The following is a 16,543-nucleotide window of genomic DNA, read 5'->3' as shown; positions in this document are numbered from 1 at the left end:
TCACAGGGGTCAGGCGCCACGATAGTTGTGGGTAGCCAGAGTCACCTGCAAATAGTGAGGGACAACATTTAGCCACACACTATCCTATGATGTTAACATCAGAGGCATACACCGACATACACCGGGTGGGGACCAAGGCTCATCTATAAGCCACACCCTGCACCTCTGTAGTTGGGCCATCACATTTGGGATGCTGCTGTTCCTCAGGACAAAGGCATCATGCACCAACCCAGGATATTTAGCATTGACGTGGGAGATGTACTGTACCAGCACACCATCTGCACATTCATGGAGTGGAAACTATTACAATTCCTGTACACCTGTTCATTCTGGCAGGGGGGGACAAACGCAATATGTGCCCTGTAAATCGCCCCAATATTATTGGGGATATGTCCCAGTGCATATCCCCAATACGGCCTTCACAGTGGCCAGATCTTTCATCTGGGGGGAAGCTATGTAGCTGCACATGTGTTTTACCAGGTCAGACAACACTCTTGCTAGCACGATTGAGAACATTGGCTGTAACATTCCTGCTGCCAAGCCCACTGTCACTTGGAAAAAATCAGTTGCCAGGAAATGGAGAACTGATAGCACTTGCACAAGAGGGGATCCAGTCGGATGATGGATAGATGAGATCAGCTCTGGTTCCAACTGGGCACACAGCTCTGTGATTGTGGCCCTGTCCAGTCTATAGGCGAGTGTTATGTGCCTGTCCACCAGTTTAGCTAAGTCCACCAGAAGTCTGTACACAGGGGTACGTCTCCATCTCCTATTCATCCGCAGCAGTAGGTATCTAGGGGACATAAGAGTGAGTAGGCTGTCACAGTTTGAACAACTAAACCACAACAGCAGTCCACATCGTGCACTTATGTATTGGGACAGTGTAAATTTCAAAGTATGAGCCTATTTATCCTGTGACGCAGCAACTCTATAGGCCTGTTCACCCCGACCTGAAATGGCGACCGCTTGTCCTGCGTGGAGGGTCAGGTGGAAGTGAGGCAATTCCACCGATGTTGGGCGTTGTTGCGGTTGGCGGTCGTGCACCACCGTGCAATTCCTCATTGGATAATATTGGGCCCTATGGAGTTCAGTGGCCAATGGGGATGTATGCCAGCAGTGATGGTGTACATGGCTGCGGACATGACCACCATTTTCTATCTGATTCCTCACTTGTTTCCTAACCTTCAAAAGGAGAAGACCTACACTGGACGTGCTGCTGTGACCTGTGTCTGGAACCTACCATGGCCCGTGTGACCGGGGAAAGGGCCCCAGCCTTCACTTCGGAGGAGTTGGAGCGACTGATGGATTGGGTCCTACCCCAGTACGGACTGCTGTATGGACCTCCAGATCAACAGGTAAGTACACTGTGGGCACGATGCATGTGGCATGGATGCATGGAGATGTGTGTGAAGGCATTGCGTAAGGGGGGATTATCTATTGGCAGTGTACATGTTGTGAGCTGGGCTATGTATGTGCCAATGGTGATGGAAACGGGTATGGTGGGCCGTGTGTGTGATAGGCTGGACTGTTACTGTAAGGGTGTTCTCCTACCTTTATTGCTTCTGCAGTTCAGCGCCCATAAAAAGAAGGGATTATGGCGTGCCTCACCAAGGATGTGTGGACCCTGGGGTTCTATGGCAGCACCCACTGTCGGAAACAGTGGGAGGACCTGAGAAGCTGGGCATGGAAGACGACGGTGGCCCAGCTGGGGATGGCCTCCCAACGAGGAAGGGGTGCCCATCAGACCCTGACCTCTCTGATGGCCAGCATACTGGCGGTGGCGTACCGTGAGCTGGATTGGCGTTTGAGGAATTCACAGTAGCAACAAGGGGTGAGTACAGTGGGTATCATTACATATTTGGGCTAGTGGGGTGCTAACCCGGTGGTAGTTGCCCCTAAGGCCAGGCCAGACATTGCAGTGTGGGTCATCTCTAGGGTAATGGTTGCATGTCAAATACAGGTAACCTAGCTTGTTAGCAGTCACTTTCAGGCAGGGCATCGTGGAACCCAGGTGTGCTGCAGTTGGCGGTGTGCACTCCTCATCATGCCTTGGTGACTAGCCATATCACTGGTAGTGCAATGCATATTGCTTAGGCCAGTTCCCTGTGTGGTGTGAGGGTGCTGGGTACGCCAACAGTGGTGTTGGTGCAGTAATTTACCCATTGTTTCCTTTGTCTCCCCCCCCTCCTTTTTTGCTCTGTCATCCTGTACTTGTGTGCATTAGCATCATCTGGCGAAGGAGCAGGGGCACCAGCGACAGAGGGAGCTGCATTCCACAGGACCCTGGAGGCAGAGTCCACTGACACAGAGGGAACCAGTGGTATGGAGGGCGAGGGGAGCACCACGGCGGAGACAGGAGGAGACGACACCGACTCAGATACCTCCTCCGATGGGAGCTCCATGGTGGTGGTGGACACCTCTGTGACCACCCCAGCTGCAGGTGCAGCTGCCACCCCGTACCAGCACCGCCCTCCCAGTAGCTCCTCAGCGAGTTGCCCGTGCCTGCTTACCCAGGAGGGTGGGCATCACCTTTGCCCCAGTGAGCCCTGCTGCCATGAGTGAAGAGGCCATTGACCTCCTGTGATCCATCTCTGTAGGGTAGTAAACCATTGTGAATGCCATCCAGGGGCTGGCATCCCAGATGCAGCAATGCAGTGCATTCCTGGAAGGCGTTCACGGTGAATTGGTGGCCCAACAAGATCGATTCAGGCTCTGGCCTCCTCTCTGATGGCAGCCATTGTACCTGTTTCTACCATCCCCCCTCCAACTACCACTTCTCAGTCCCACTCCCCTCAACCCTAACCCATCCCAGGCACACATACAGACGAGCATGCACACAAGGCAACACACAAGAGTGGCACAGGCAAACACAAGCACCGCACTTCATCCCACAGACACTCACACAAACACCATACAGTTGAAGACACGACAACATCCACTGCCTCCACTGTCTCCCTCTCCTCCCCCTCCACCACCTCCCTCCCAGTCATGTTCACACTCACACCTGCATGCACTACATCAACATCCACCACCAGAATCACTACACCAAGCAGCACACACACCTCACTGACAGACACCTCCACAACATCCATACAAGCATTCTCTGTGTCCTCTCCCAACCTGTCTGCCCCCCCTCCTAAAGGACACAAACGCAAGCATTCACACACCCAACAGCCACCCACCTCACAACAGCATACTGCCCACGCACCTGCACCCAAGTCCAGCAGACATACACCTCCAACAACCACTCCCCCATCCTCCACTCCCCTTACTCCTCCCTCCTCCTGCCACACCGTCCCTAAAAAGCTTTTCCTTTCCCAATTTGACCTCTTCCCTACCCCTCCCCCCCCCCAAGTCCTGCACGTATGGGCAGGGTACCAAGGACACAGGCCAGCACCTCAACCAAACAGTCCATGGGGACAGTGGTAACACCACCTACTCGTGGTGGTAAGGATACCAGACCTCCATCACAGAAGGGAAGGAGCCAGCACCACCAGGGAAGAGTGTGAAGGGGTCTGCACCACCAGGTAAGAGTGTGAACGCCCCATGTACAGGAGGAGACGAGGCACTCTACGCCAGTGGAAGCTGTCAGGCTGACACTGCCACCACAACCAGCTATCACGGGCCCCCACTGCCAGCTGTGGAAGTGCAGTCTAATCACCACCACAGTGCAGCCATCAGACAGTGCAGAGGCTGCCCAGGAGGCACCTCCAACCACCACCACAGTGCAGCCATCGGAGAGTGCAGAGGCTGCCCAGGAGGCTCCTCCAACCACCACCACAGTGAAGCCATCGGACAGTGCAGAGGCTTCCCAGGAGGAACCTCCAACCACCACCACAGTGCGGCCATCGGAGAGTGCAGAGGCTGCCCAGGAGGCTCCTCCAACCACCACCACAGTGAAGCCATCGGACAGTGCAGAGGCTGCCCAGGAGGGTCCTCCAAACACCACCACAGTGCAGCCGTCTCCGGCAGCAGACGCCATGTAGGCCACCCTCCAGGGACTGCTGTACAGGCTGCCCCCTCCAGAACCAGTGGGCAAGTCACCCACTTCAGAGACTGTGGCCTTGCACTCCCCAGGACAAAGAGAAAGGGGTATGGAGCCCCCTAGAGAACCAGTGGGCATGTCACCCACTTCAGAGACTGTGGCCTTGTACTCCCCATGACAAAGCAATGGGCATGTTGCCCCCTCCAGAACCAGTGGACAAGTCACCCCCTACAGAGACTGTGGCCTTGCACTCCCCAGGACAGAGAAATGGGCATGGAGCCCCCTCCAGGACCAGTGGGCAAGTCACCCACTTCAGAGACTGTTGCCTTGCACTCCCCGGGACAAAGAGAAATGGGCATGGTGCCCCCTCCAGAACCAGTGGGCCCCTCACCCACTTTAGAGACTGTGGCCTTGCACTCCCCAGGACAAAGCGATGGGCATGTTGCCCCCTCCAGAACCAGTGGGCAAGTCACCCACTTCAGAGACTGTGGCCTTGTACTCCCCAGGACAAAGCAATGGGCATGGAGCCCCCTCCAGAACCAGTGGGCACGTCACCCACTTCAGAGACTGTGGCCTTGTTCTCCCCAGGACAAAGAAATGGGCATGTTGCCCCCTCCAGAACCAGTGGGGACGTTCCCATTTTCGGCTGAGTTGCCCCCCCATCACCCTGAGATGCCTTCCCACTTGCAAAATGATGCCCCTGCAGTGTTCTCTCCGGATGTGTCAGGATACACGTTGGGCCTTGGACTGTGCCCTGTGGCCTTGTGTACCCTCATGATTTTGGACTGGGCATTGGCCCTATATGGACATCTGTATATCTGTGTGGTGGGTTTTGCTATGCTAATACATTGTCGGTACTCCAGCATTGTGGTCCGTGTTTCATTATGCTGTGTGTCGTGTGCCACTGGTTTACGTGTACAGCTGATTGTGTGTATGGTGTGGGTGTGTGTTGTGCATGTGTGTGTCACTCTCATTTTCCTCCCAGCCTCCCTTGTGTGCTAGGCGGCTGTACTCACTGTTGTCATCTTCGTCGGCGTTGGTGTTCCAGGTGGAGCATGACGTAGAAGATCATCGGGAAGACTTGCAGTTCGGGTTCCATGGTGGTGTGGTTCTTCCCTGTGTCTCAAATGGTGAATCCTTTCACTTATGAGCTCTGTTCCCGCCAGGCTTTTGATGGCGTTGGTACCGCCCCGGAAAAGGTGGTGATTTTGTGTGTGATAATATGGTGGGCAGAACGTGGTCTCCCGCATTGCTGTTGTTTACTACCGCTGTGGTGAGTGTTGTTTCTGCCGTGGCAGTTGGTGTGGTACATTGGCTGTCTATGGGAGTTATCACCGCCATGGTCATAATTTAGCAGAACTTGCTGCCAGGCTGTTACCGCCACTTTATCACTAACCGTCAGGGTCATAATGAGGGCCATAGTCTTTTTGTGCATAATTATGCACCATAGGAATCAATGGTGCATATGCTTTAAAAATACATATAAAAATCAGGCAGTGCGTTTAACAAGCTCTCCTTTTGCAAGTAAGTTGAGGTCATCAAGGGCCACTATTGGTCAGCTGGAGAGGTTCTGGCGCTCCTGGTTCCGGTGGGAGCAGAGAGAAGTGGTCTTTGGAGCTAGTGCCAGGCCACTTGAAAATCACTGCAAAGGCAGACTTAAAGGTAAATCTAGGGGGTCCTGTCCCCTTAGAGTGGTGAGGTTGCATTGGGTGAGGGACTCTTAGTACACCATTGGATCTTTGGTGCAAGGCATAGGGAGGCCGGGTGCAGGTACCCAGGGCATGGGGTACTAAGGGTAGGCCACTGAGGGCAGCAGCACTGACTGTGCCGTCCTCTAGGGCCATGCATCCAGATGCACCCAGCACAGCGATAGAAGACTGTGTGTCCTGGTGCAATTCTAAAATGCAAACTCAACCTGGCACACTACCTGTGTGCCCTGTCCATTATACACTGCATAAAATATAGGTACGTCATCCCTCTGGCAGGCCTTTCAGCCCTAAGACAGGGTGCACTATATAGTATGTGAGGGCCTGGCTAACTGAGCAATGTGCCCTCATTGTGTCCTTGCCAAACCTGGGACATAGTAAGTAAACAGAGCAGCCATTTTAAATACATGTGCTGGACACTGGGCAGTACGAGTTTCACAGCTAATTGATGGTTACTCTGAACCATGGGGTGTTTGGTATCAAAGAACTCAGAATGATAAATCCGAACTGGTACCTGTATTGGACTGATCTCTAAAAGTACCCAGGGGTCACCTTAGAGGTGCCCCCTGCAAAAGCTAACTACCCTGGCATGGTTGCTGATTGGTCCTATCCAAGCTGCCACCTCCAGACACCAGATCTACAAACCTTGGGGGAGAGGCCCGACTCTCCAGTTTGTAGAACAATACTCTTACTGGGTGGTTGGTGCTTACACCCCCTCCCTCCGGAATGAGCACTCCCGACCCCCAGGGCCTGCTGCTAGCAGCAGATGGTCAATCCCTTGGCAAACCCCCAATTTTGGTGGGAGCAAAGGCGGGAAACCACACAAAGGGTAGGAAGAGTGGCCCCCGACATGCACCATCCCTAAGTTGTTGCCTGCAAGGTGGACACTCCATTTAATTTTCCTTCATCGTAGATGGAAGGCAAATAGCCAATCAGGGTAGGGAAGTGACCCTTCCCACATAAGTGGTCACTGTAGTGTGTGTAGCCATCTAAAGGTAGGTGTCCCATTGGACACTACCAGGTTCCCCCTAAAATGCCCACTAAATTCAGTATTTACTGGGCATCCCTAGACCAAGTAATTAGATACGACAGACAAAAGGAAGACCAGCACCAGGAAGATCCAAGGCACAAGAACTGCGGATCTGCTGCACAAAGAAAAGGCGCCAAACCCTGCCTACTTCACCCAGGACCCAACAATCGCTGCTGAGGAACTGCTGGGCATCTGGAACTGACCTCAAGAACCCCAGAGGACCTCCAGGCTGCGAAAATCACCAAAGAGCTCCCTCCAGAGTGGAGGTACCACTCTGCAACAAAGAAGAAGCCAGCAACCCAGTGAGGGTGACCTCACTGACCAGCTACTAACGCCTGAACTGGAAGTCGCAGCTGGACCTGACGATACACCAACAACCATACGTTTGGTGGCACTGCACCCTCCAGGGGTCAAACCATGCCAATACCCGAGTATTGGTCAGCTGACACTGGACACTAGCGGGTGACTTATATGTACTGAAAGGGATATATAAGGCTTGGCAAATAGTTTTAAATGCCAAGTTGAAGTGGCAATAAAACTGCACACACAGGATTTGCAATGGCAGGCCTGAGACATGGTGAAGGGGCTACTTATGCGGGTGGCACAACTAGTGCTGCAGGCCCACTAGTGGCATTTAATTTACAGGCCCTGGGCACATATAGTGCACTTTTTTCTAGGGACCTATAGGTAAATTAAATATGCCAATTGGGTAGGAGCCAATGTTACCATATTTAGGGGCGAGGGCACAAGCACTTTAGCACTGGTCAGCAGTGGTAAAGTGTACATAGTCCTAAAACCAGCAAAAACAGTATCAGAAAAATGGAGGGAGGCAGGCAAACAGTTGGGGATGACCACCCTAAGGCAATCAGGTCTAACATGTGGCCCCCCAGCTGAAAGTGGGGAGAGCTAGCCAATCCCTTCGAAGCTCTTATCACTAAGGCAGATTAATCTAGAAAGACCATCAGCATTAGAGTGGTCAGCCCCTGGGCGATGCACCACTGTAAAGTCCATTCCATGTAGAGAGATGGACCACCTCAAGAGCTTAGGATTTTCACCCCACATTTGCATGAGCCATCTGAGGGGCCTGTGGTCTGTGTGGTCCGGGAATATGTCCCACACAGGTACGGTCTCAGCTTCTTCAGTGCCCATACCACAAGGAATGCTTCGCTTTCAATGGCACTCCACCTCTGTTCATGTGGAAGTGACCTCCTACTAATGAAGGCTACTGGTTGGTCTAGACCCTCCTCAGTCCCTATGCCATGCTCTGAGACATCTGTCTGCACTATGAACTCCTTGGATTAATCAGGGGCTCTGAGCGCAGATGTTTTGCACATGGCTTCCTTGAGGGAATCACATGCTTTCTGAAAAGCCTCTGTCCAGTTCACCAATCTGGGCTGCTTCTTAGAAGTCAGCTCAGTTAAGGAGGCAACAATGGTGCCATATCCCTTAACAAATCTGTAAGAGCCAGTGAGGCTTAGGAAGGCTCTCACTTCAGTTTGTGTTTTAGCTGGTTGCCAGGCCATGATTGTTACAATCTTGGCCTGGAGGGGCTGCAGCTTGCCACCACCTACAATGTGTTCCAAATACACCACGGTACTGTGCCCACTCTGGCACTTGCTGGCCTTGATTGTCAGTCCTGCCTGTTGCAGGGCCCGAAGCATCTCTTGGAGGAGATGCAGGAGTTCCTCCCAGCTGGCAAAGTAGACTGAGATGTCATCTAAGTAGGCAGCACAGAAAGCCTGCATGCCAGCCACAGCCAACCACTGGACGGTAGCAGGGGCATTCTTCAAACCAAAGGGCATCACCCGTAATTGGTAATGTCCCTCAGGGGTTAAGAACAATGACCTCTCTTTTGCTCCCTCAGTTAAGGCAATCTACCAGTACCCTGATGCTAAATCAAAAGTGTGGAGGAATTTGGCTGCGCATAGCCTGTCAATGAGCTCATCAGCTTTGGAGATGGGGTGGGCGTCAGTCTTGGTGATGGAACTGAGGCCTCTGTAGTCCACGGTTCTGGTTTGGGGCCGGGTGGGCAGCCTTTGGTACAAATACCACTGGGCTGGACCAGGGACTGCCAGAGGGTTCAAGGACCCCTAAAGCTAGCACCTTGGTGACCTCCTCCTTGATACTGGCTCTCACCCTGTGGGACAACCTGTGAATTGTGTTCTTTAGAGAGACTGTCTCCTGTGTCAGTGTCATGGCCGCACAGATGTGTGAGTCCAGGGGTGAGTGAGAAGAGTGAGGCAAACTGTCCCAGAAATGGGTGACAGTCACCTCGCTGCTCCAGGTTCAGGGAGTCAGAGAGTCAAAGAGGTTGACACCCTCCACTGACCCATCGTTCTCTTGTGCAGAGGGGAGTTCAGGGAGAGATTCACTCTCCTCCTCCACACCCTCATTGGTCACAAGGAGCATGCTCACTTTGGACTTCTCAAAGTGAGGCTTGTGTCAGTTCACATGGAGCACCTTTAGTGGATTCCTGTGGGTCGGGAGGTCCACTAAGTGGCCTTCTCCTTATGATCCTTTATTTCGTATGAGCCAGTCCAACGGTTCTGGAGAGATCTGGGCTCTACCTGCTCCATGACTCATACTTTTTAGCCAGGCTGGAACTCTACCAAAGTGGCCTTCCGGTCAAACCAGTGTTTCATTACCTCCTGTCTGGATGCCAAAGACAGAAAGTGAGATCAGGGGAGGTCTCATCTTTTTCCCTGACTTCCCACTGGCCTGTCAGGTGGGACAGGTCGTGCAGAATGTATCTGAGGCTGTCTTCATTTGGGGCCAATAAAAGTGGGCAGCAATTTTGGTGAAGGGCTTGTCTTGCCCTAAATGTCCTGCCAGGTGTATGTCGTGAGCCAGACCCAGTAGGACGGCCTGGTAACAGTGGGGTGACACTGGGGGACCACCTTATGTTCTCTGCCAGCACCCGGAACCTTAGGCTCTCTGTAGAGGAGATCATTCCCTCAGTAGATTAGGTGATACCTGCTGCATGGGTTGAGGCTGGTCACCTCAAGCCCTGAAGATTGGGACACTCTTTCTGTGCTTTGCATATCTCCTCCCTGGTGGGCCCATCCTCAACTTGGCAGCCAGCAAGCTCAGGTAAGTCACCTAGGGCAGCAGTGCCCTCCCTGGTTGGCGCAGAGGCCTCCTCCTCAGGGACCCTGTCAACCTCCACCAGAGGAACTTCAGGAACCGGTTTCCCATGCCCCTTGCTCCTCTCCTTGGCAGTTGTCTGGGCCATTTTTCCAGGCTTCAGGTGCCCTTGACTCCCTTCCCAGGCAGCCATGGACCGTGTGGTCATACAGACCAAAGTAGGCAATTCCATCATCTCAGTGAGACCTGAGCTCTACCTCCCTCCAGATAGTGTGCTCCAGGTCATTGTCAAACAGACAATCTACAGGCATGACAGGGCTCACAGTGACTTTCGGAGTACCAGAGTCCCCCCACTCAATGGGAACCAGAGGCACCGGTAGATGGCTATCACAATTGGCAGTGACTAAGACTTGGTGGAATGTTCAGTAGGCCCTGCTTTACTGACACCAGCTGACACTTGACAGTTGTCAAGCTGGCTCCTGTGTCATGCAGAGCCTCTACCTGTTGCCATTTAATGGTGACCCACTGCCTATACTTGGAAGTATTGGCAGTCATGTGGGCTTTTGCCACCATATCTGCATCCTCCAGGGACACTAGGGTTACCTCTGTTTGCTCCCCAAAATTATCTGGAACTATCTGCTCTCCTAGCACTACACTGGTCAACCCAGGTGTCTGCTGACCAGTAGGGGGCTGTGCCATCTTTGGACATTTGTAATTGCCCTTAGAGTGATTATACTTGGAGCACTCTGCACATTGGGGTACAAATCTCCCTGTCTGATGATCAAAGAACCCTTTCTTTTACTCCTTATTTTTAGGTTTTTCTACCCCCACTTTCTTCTGGGTGTCCCCCAGATACCTTTTTGGACACTGGTGCTAGCTTAGAGGTCTGCCTCCTCAGCAAGATCAGTCAGCTTACTGCCAACTAGGTGCTGGTGCAACTCTGTAAAGCAAATACTGAGTGTGTGCTCTCTCAGGATTAAATTGTACAACCCAACATAATCACCAACTTTGCTGCCCCACACCCATCCCTTCAGTCTCACACAAGCACAGGCAGACAAAGAGATGCAGAACAGTTTTCAGAGTGTTTATTGAAAAGACTGCAATCTATGATAAAATATATGAGCTGCTGTTATCAGGATGATTAGACATAGCACAATAAAAATGGTTACCATAAGAGAGAAGCAGATAAACAATCCCAGCGTAATGGAAAAAGCATATTCTACAAACCCCTATGACTACCTACCTACTCTACTAGTGAGAGCAGTGGTAGCCCTTCTCTGCCTGTATTAGTCCGCGGAAGGAACACCCTCCCCATACCTGAGAAGCAGGGGCCTGCCTGTCACCTCCTCGGCTGGCTGTAGAGACAGGACTGAGGTCAGAAAAAATGCAATGAAGTGGCACACAGCAAAGGACGGCTCCTCTAGCTGGAATGATCTCTCTGCCCTTCTTTGGCCTGCATGATATTTTTATAACTTTTTAATAACAAAACGTGTTGTGTTCTGAGAAACAGGCCTGACGTGATCATGTGCCTAGGTGTCAAGATTGGCTGCGTACTCTTGTGGAGGCAATACCATGGTCATCATGTACAGCCTTGGGCAGAGGTACACATCAAATATCATGCAAGAAAATGATAGCAACACTTTCATAGAAAAGCAGTTGATTAGAAAAATAAAACATCCCAGCTAAAAGCCAGTTATGCTAAAATGAATCAAAATGAATAAATGAAATGAAGCATGTAGCTAGGCAAAAGACACAGATCGCAGGCCGAAGCTAAAATATGTGTGCCCAAGCAAAGCTCTGAAATGGACCCACGACAGCTGTGTGGTGGTGAAGAAGGTCCATGATAGAGAGAAGCTATAGGACTCAGCACTTTGTTAAGATTCACTCAGTGGAAGGCATTAGCTTCTCCCATCTCTGACTATCAAATATCAATAGCAGTGAATATTGAGCACAAAATATCAAATCCAAAATACTGACAGGTAAGTCTAGATTTTCTATACCTAGTTCCATATGTACGTACTAATCCTCCACATATCTTCAAGGTACGTAGATGTGGAGTTAGGAATAGTAAATCTATCCTTCCGATTATGATTCGTACATTTTGATATTTGGTCCTTCAATATCCTGCCCTCAATATTCTTGTATCACAATATTCTGAGGGTCTATATTTAGTAATACACCATATTGTATTGGTGAACTTCCTCTGATCGAGGTTGGGCTATGAGAACACTCTGTATCTGGTGGTTCAGCAAAACATAGGTGGCTTTCAAATGATTCACAATGCTGCAGTCAATAGCATTTGTGGTCTGAGGCTTTCAACTGGATCATAGGCGTTCACTGTTTGCTCATGAGAAGTATACAGGCCTAGATTTGGGAGCGCCTAGCGCCTCCTTGCACCACATTAGCGTCATTTTTTTAAATACGTTAATGTGGCCCAACAAGGCCAAAATCACTGCACCAGATTTAAAAGTGGCAAAATGCATGCATGAACCACCCACACACCACAATCAGCTGTGAATACTCTCCAGTGTGTGCTTCCTAAATTGGTTTTAGTCAATCAGTCAATCAATCAAGAGGTATTTGTAGAACGCTGCTTATCACCCGAGTGGGTATCCAGGTGCTTGCTGTCAATGATATTCGAAAAACCAGGTCTTGAGACCCTTTCTGAAGTTGGTTAGTGATGGTGGTAAGAGAGGGCCTTCCAGGCTTTGGCGGCAAGGTGAGAGAAGGAGAGTCCTGCCAAGCAGCATCGTTGAATGCGCGGGATTGAGGCAATGGTGTGGTGTGCAGCACAAAGGTTCCTGCAAGGTTGATGGAAGTGTAGGCAGTGGAGGGCCTTGTAGGCGTGGGTTAAGAGTCTGAAGTTACATCTTTCCAGGATCAGGAGCTAGTGGAGGTCCCTCAGGTGCTGGGTGATGTGAGTTCTCTTGGGTAGGTTGAGGATCAACCTAGTGGCTGCGTTCTGGATCGTGTGAAATCTTCGCATGAGTTTGGTGGTGGTGCCTGCCTAGAGTGAATTGCCGTAGTCTAGTCAGATAGTGATGAGGGCCTGGGTCACTGTCTTTCTGGTGCAGACGAGGAGCCTTTTCACCACTTTGCAGAGCATGTAGTGTGTGCGAGCAGCCTGAGGAGATGGTGTTGACCGGACGTCTCATGGAGAGCTCACTGTTGAGGACGATGCTTAGGTTGCGTGCGTGGTCCTTAAGAGTGGGTGTGCGTCCGAGTTCCCATGGTCACCAAGAGCCGGTCCAGAGGGACTGGTGTCTGCCGAAGATCAGAACTTGTGTTGTCCGTGTTGAGATTCAAGCATTTGACCCTCATCCAGGTAGATAAGTTCTTAATGCAGTTGTGGAAGTTGTTTTTTGCTCTGGTGGGGCCTGTTGAAAGCGTGAGGACAAGCTGAGCATCATCGGTGTATGAGATAATATTGATGTTGTGTGATCTAACTATGTCTGCAAGAGGTTTCATGTAGATACTGAAGAGGGCTGAGATGAGGGATGAGCCTTGCAGTACACTGCAGATGGTGGGCTTGGTTTGAGAGGTGAAGTGGGGGAGGCAGACTCTCTGGGTGCGCCCTGTGAGGAAGGACGCCATCAATCTGAGTACGTCACCTGTGCTTCCTATCTTGCGTAATCGGTCGATGAGTCTGTGGTGTGAGAGGGTGTAGTAGGCTGCGGAAAGTACCAGCAGGATCAGAAGGGCTGATTCTCCTCTGTCAAATCATCTGAGGATATCATCTGTTGTGGTGACAAGGGCTGTCTTGGTGCTGTGGTTGGCTCTGAAGCCTGATTGGGATGGGTCCAGTATGCTGTTTCTGTCCAGCTGCTCTGTGAGTTGGAGGTTGATGACCTTTTCCAGGGTTTTGGCAGGAAAAGGGAGCAGAGATATTGGGGGGTAGTTGTAGAGCTTGCTGGGGTCTGCAGAGCGTTTCTTGAAGAGGGGTCTGATCTTGGTGTGTTTCCAGGCTTCAGGGAAGGTGGCTGTAGCTAGAAAAGGCATTAATGATTGTGGTGAGTTGGTGGCTGATCTTGCCCCTTCTGAGGTTGAAAAGTCGGTAGAGGGCAGGGGTCGGTTGGTGCTTCGGAGTGGATGGGGTTTATGAGAGAAGTTGTGTTCGTGTGGTGGGTTGCTTTCAGGTGGTGAAGGGGTGGGTGGCGGTGGTGGTCATTGGAATAAGGAGGAGGTCAGAGGGTTGGGGATCGAAGTTTTTATAGACGGTCTGAATGTAGCTGTGGAATTGGTTGGGTAGGGCGATAACGAGTTCTTGCGAGAAGGGGATGGATTTTTCAGTGGCCAACGGGCACATAAACTCTCTGATGATGGAGAAGAGTGCCTTAGTTTGGTTAGCACTGTTTCGAGGTGGCGGGTTAGGGCCTCCTTTTTAATGGTTTTGATTAGGCGGTGGTAGTTGTTTAGGGCAGTTGTGAAGGCATCTCAATCGGTGAGGTCCTTGCTCGTGTGCCATCTTCTTTCCAGGTGTTTGCCCCTGTGTTTGGCTGCCCTGAGTTCTGGGGTGTACCAGCTGGCATGTTTGATGGGTCCGTGGGGTTTGGGTGGTTTTGTTGGAGCAACTTTGTTCACGGTATGTGTGATCCAGCTGTTGAAATTCTGTACTGCCTGATTAAGGCTGTTGGTGACATTTGGTTGTGTTGTGCTGTGGGTGTTGGTCCAGTGTTGCTGGGTAATCTTGGTCCAGCTGCGAAAGGAGGCACTGGTATGGTTGAGGTGGTGTGGGGGGACCAGAGAAGGTGAAGTGAACTATGAAGTCGTCCAACCAGGTGAAATCTGAGGTGTGGCTGTATCTTATTCTGTTGCTGGATGTGAAAATGGGTTCCAGCATGTGTCTGGCTTTGTGAATGGGGTCTGTAACCAGCTGCTTGAGGCTGATCTTGTCTAGTCTTTCTAGGAGATCGGTGGAGTTGGGGTTGGAGGAGTCGTCCAGTTGAAATTTGAGGTCTCCCAAGAAGATGTAGTGTTCGGATTCAATGATGAGTGGGGAGATGAATTCTGTGATGGCATCGCCGAGGCCAGCTTTGGGTCCAGGTGGCCTGTACGCGAGGGTGCCTTTGATGGTGGTATTTTCGCCCATGCAGATCTGGAAATTCATGTGTGGTGTTGCCATTGGTGGTGGTGCAGTTAATTGATTCTTTGTGTATGATGCAATGTTGCCCCCCTGTCTGTTGGCGTGGGTTAGGTGTTTCAGTTGGTATCCGGTGGGTGTTCCCGTGGAGATGTCAGGGGCTGATGTTGGGGGTAAGCCAGGACTCTGTAATGACGGTTATGTAGGGGCGAGGTTGGAGATGGTTTCCCCAAGTTCAGCATGCACGCTTACAGAGAGACATGGCGCTGAAAAGGAGGCATGTTAATTGTTCCAGGGGGGTCCCAGTTGGTGGGGGTGGCCTGGCTGTGATGATGGTTTGTCCTGGGGTGGAGGAGTAGCAGCAGTGAGTGCAGGTGAAAGATACATCTAGGGTTCAGGGCATGGAGCTCTGTGGAATAGTATCTGTGAAAGTGCGACGGGACAGGGTTCCTGGCACTAGGGGGGTCATTCTAACCCTGGTAAAAACCGCCAGGGCGACTGACCGCGGTTGCACCGCCAACAGGCTGGCGGTGCACCGCTGGGCATTCTGACCGCGGCGGTTCAGCCGCGGTCAGAAGCGGAAAGTCGGCGGTGTACCGCCGACTTTCCGCTGCCCGTCAGAGTCCTCCATGGCGGCGGAGCGCGCTCCGCCGCCATGGGGATTCTGACACCCCCTACCGCCATCGTGTTCATGGCGGTTCGCCCGCCATGAACAGGATGGCGGTAGGGGGGTGCCGCGGGGCCCCTGGGGGCCCCAAAAAGTATTTCAGTGTCTGCCTAGCAGACACTGAAATACGCGACGGGTGCAACTGCACCCGTCGCACCTTCCCACTCCACCGGCTCAATTCTGAGCCGGCATCCTAGTGGGAAGGTTGATTTGCCCTGGGCTGGCGGGCGGTCTTTTGGCGGCCGCCCGCCAGCCCAGGGCAAATGTCAGAATCACCGCCGCGGTCTTTCGACCGCGGTGCGGTGTTCTGACGGCGGTACCTTGGCGGACGGCATCCGCCGTCCGTCAAGGTCAGAATGACCGCCTAGGTGTGGTCCAGGCACAGAGGGGTGCAGAAAGGCTTGCCTTTGGAGCACCTTTGGCATGCCAGTGCTAAGTCCACTAAGTGCGCCCGCAACGCAATGCCTCCATTAGTAGGCCTGTGAGGTAGGAGGGGCTGAGAGGGAGGCAGGACGGCAGTGGGCCTGAGCATAACAAAGCAAACAAAAGTCAAACTACTAAACAGAAAATGACTGGAAAATCAAACCACTAAACAAAGAACAGAGGGAAAATCACATCACTAAACAATAATGTCAAGAGAAACAGAAATAGACTACAGAAGTTAAATTTACCAATTACTAAACTGTAATAACAAAAGCAGAACGCTTATTGGTGACAAATACCAGAAGCCGTGGAGTGGGTGGACCGTGGGGACTGAACCGCCGGCCTTGGGGGCTGAGAGCTAGTCAGCAGCCTTGAGGTGCTGGGCAGCAGGAGCGGGGGGAGTGACATGAAGACAAGAGTCAACGAGTATGGGGTTGGGTGTGTTGACTTTATGTGTTTTATCACTAAGGGCCATATGTACGAACACTTTTTCCCATAGACACAGAATGGGTAAAAACCTTTGAAACATCTGGCCCTAAGTCCTCAAGTTCGCTGAAAATACACTTGT

General features: G+C 51.8%; 2 protein-coding genes across 2 annotated transcripts in view; both read left to right on the top strand.

The window, feature by feature from the left end:
* Positions 1-16,543, top strand: part of LOC138287238 (zinc finger protein 664-like) — a 946,449-nt gene that overhangs the window by 136,447 nt on the left and 793,459 nt on the right. The gene's annotated exons all lie outside the window — the stretch shown is intronic.
* LOC138287236 (zinc finger protein 271-like) overlaps positions 1-16,543 on the top strand; it is a 640,682-nt gene that overhangs the window by 177,881 nt on the left and 446,258 nt on the right. The window lies entirely within an intron of this gene.

The sequence above is a fragment of the Pleurodeles waltl genome, chromosome 4_1, assembly GCF_031143425.1.
Source record: "Pleurodeles waltl isolate 20211129_DDA chromosome 4_1, aPleWal1.hap1.20221129, whole genome shotgun sequence".
Classification (NCBI taxonomy): Eukaryota; Metazoa; Chordata; class Amphibia; order Caudata; family Salamandridae; genus Pleurodeles; species Pleurodeles waltl.
The sequence above is the reverse complement of the archived record's forward strand: the minus strand, read 5'-3'. Positions and strand labels throughout refer to the sequence as shown.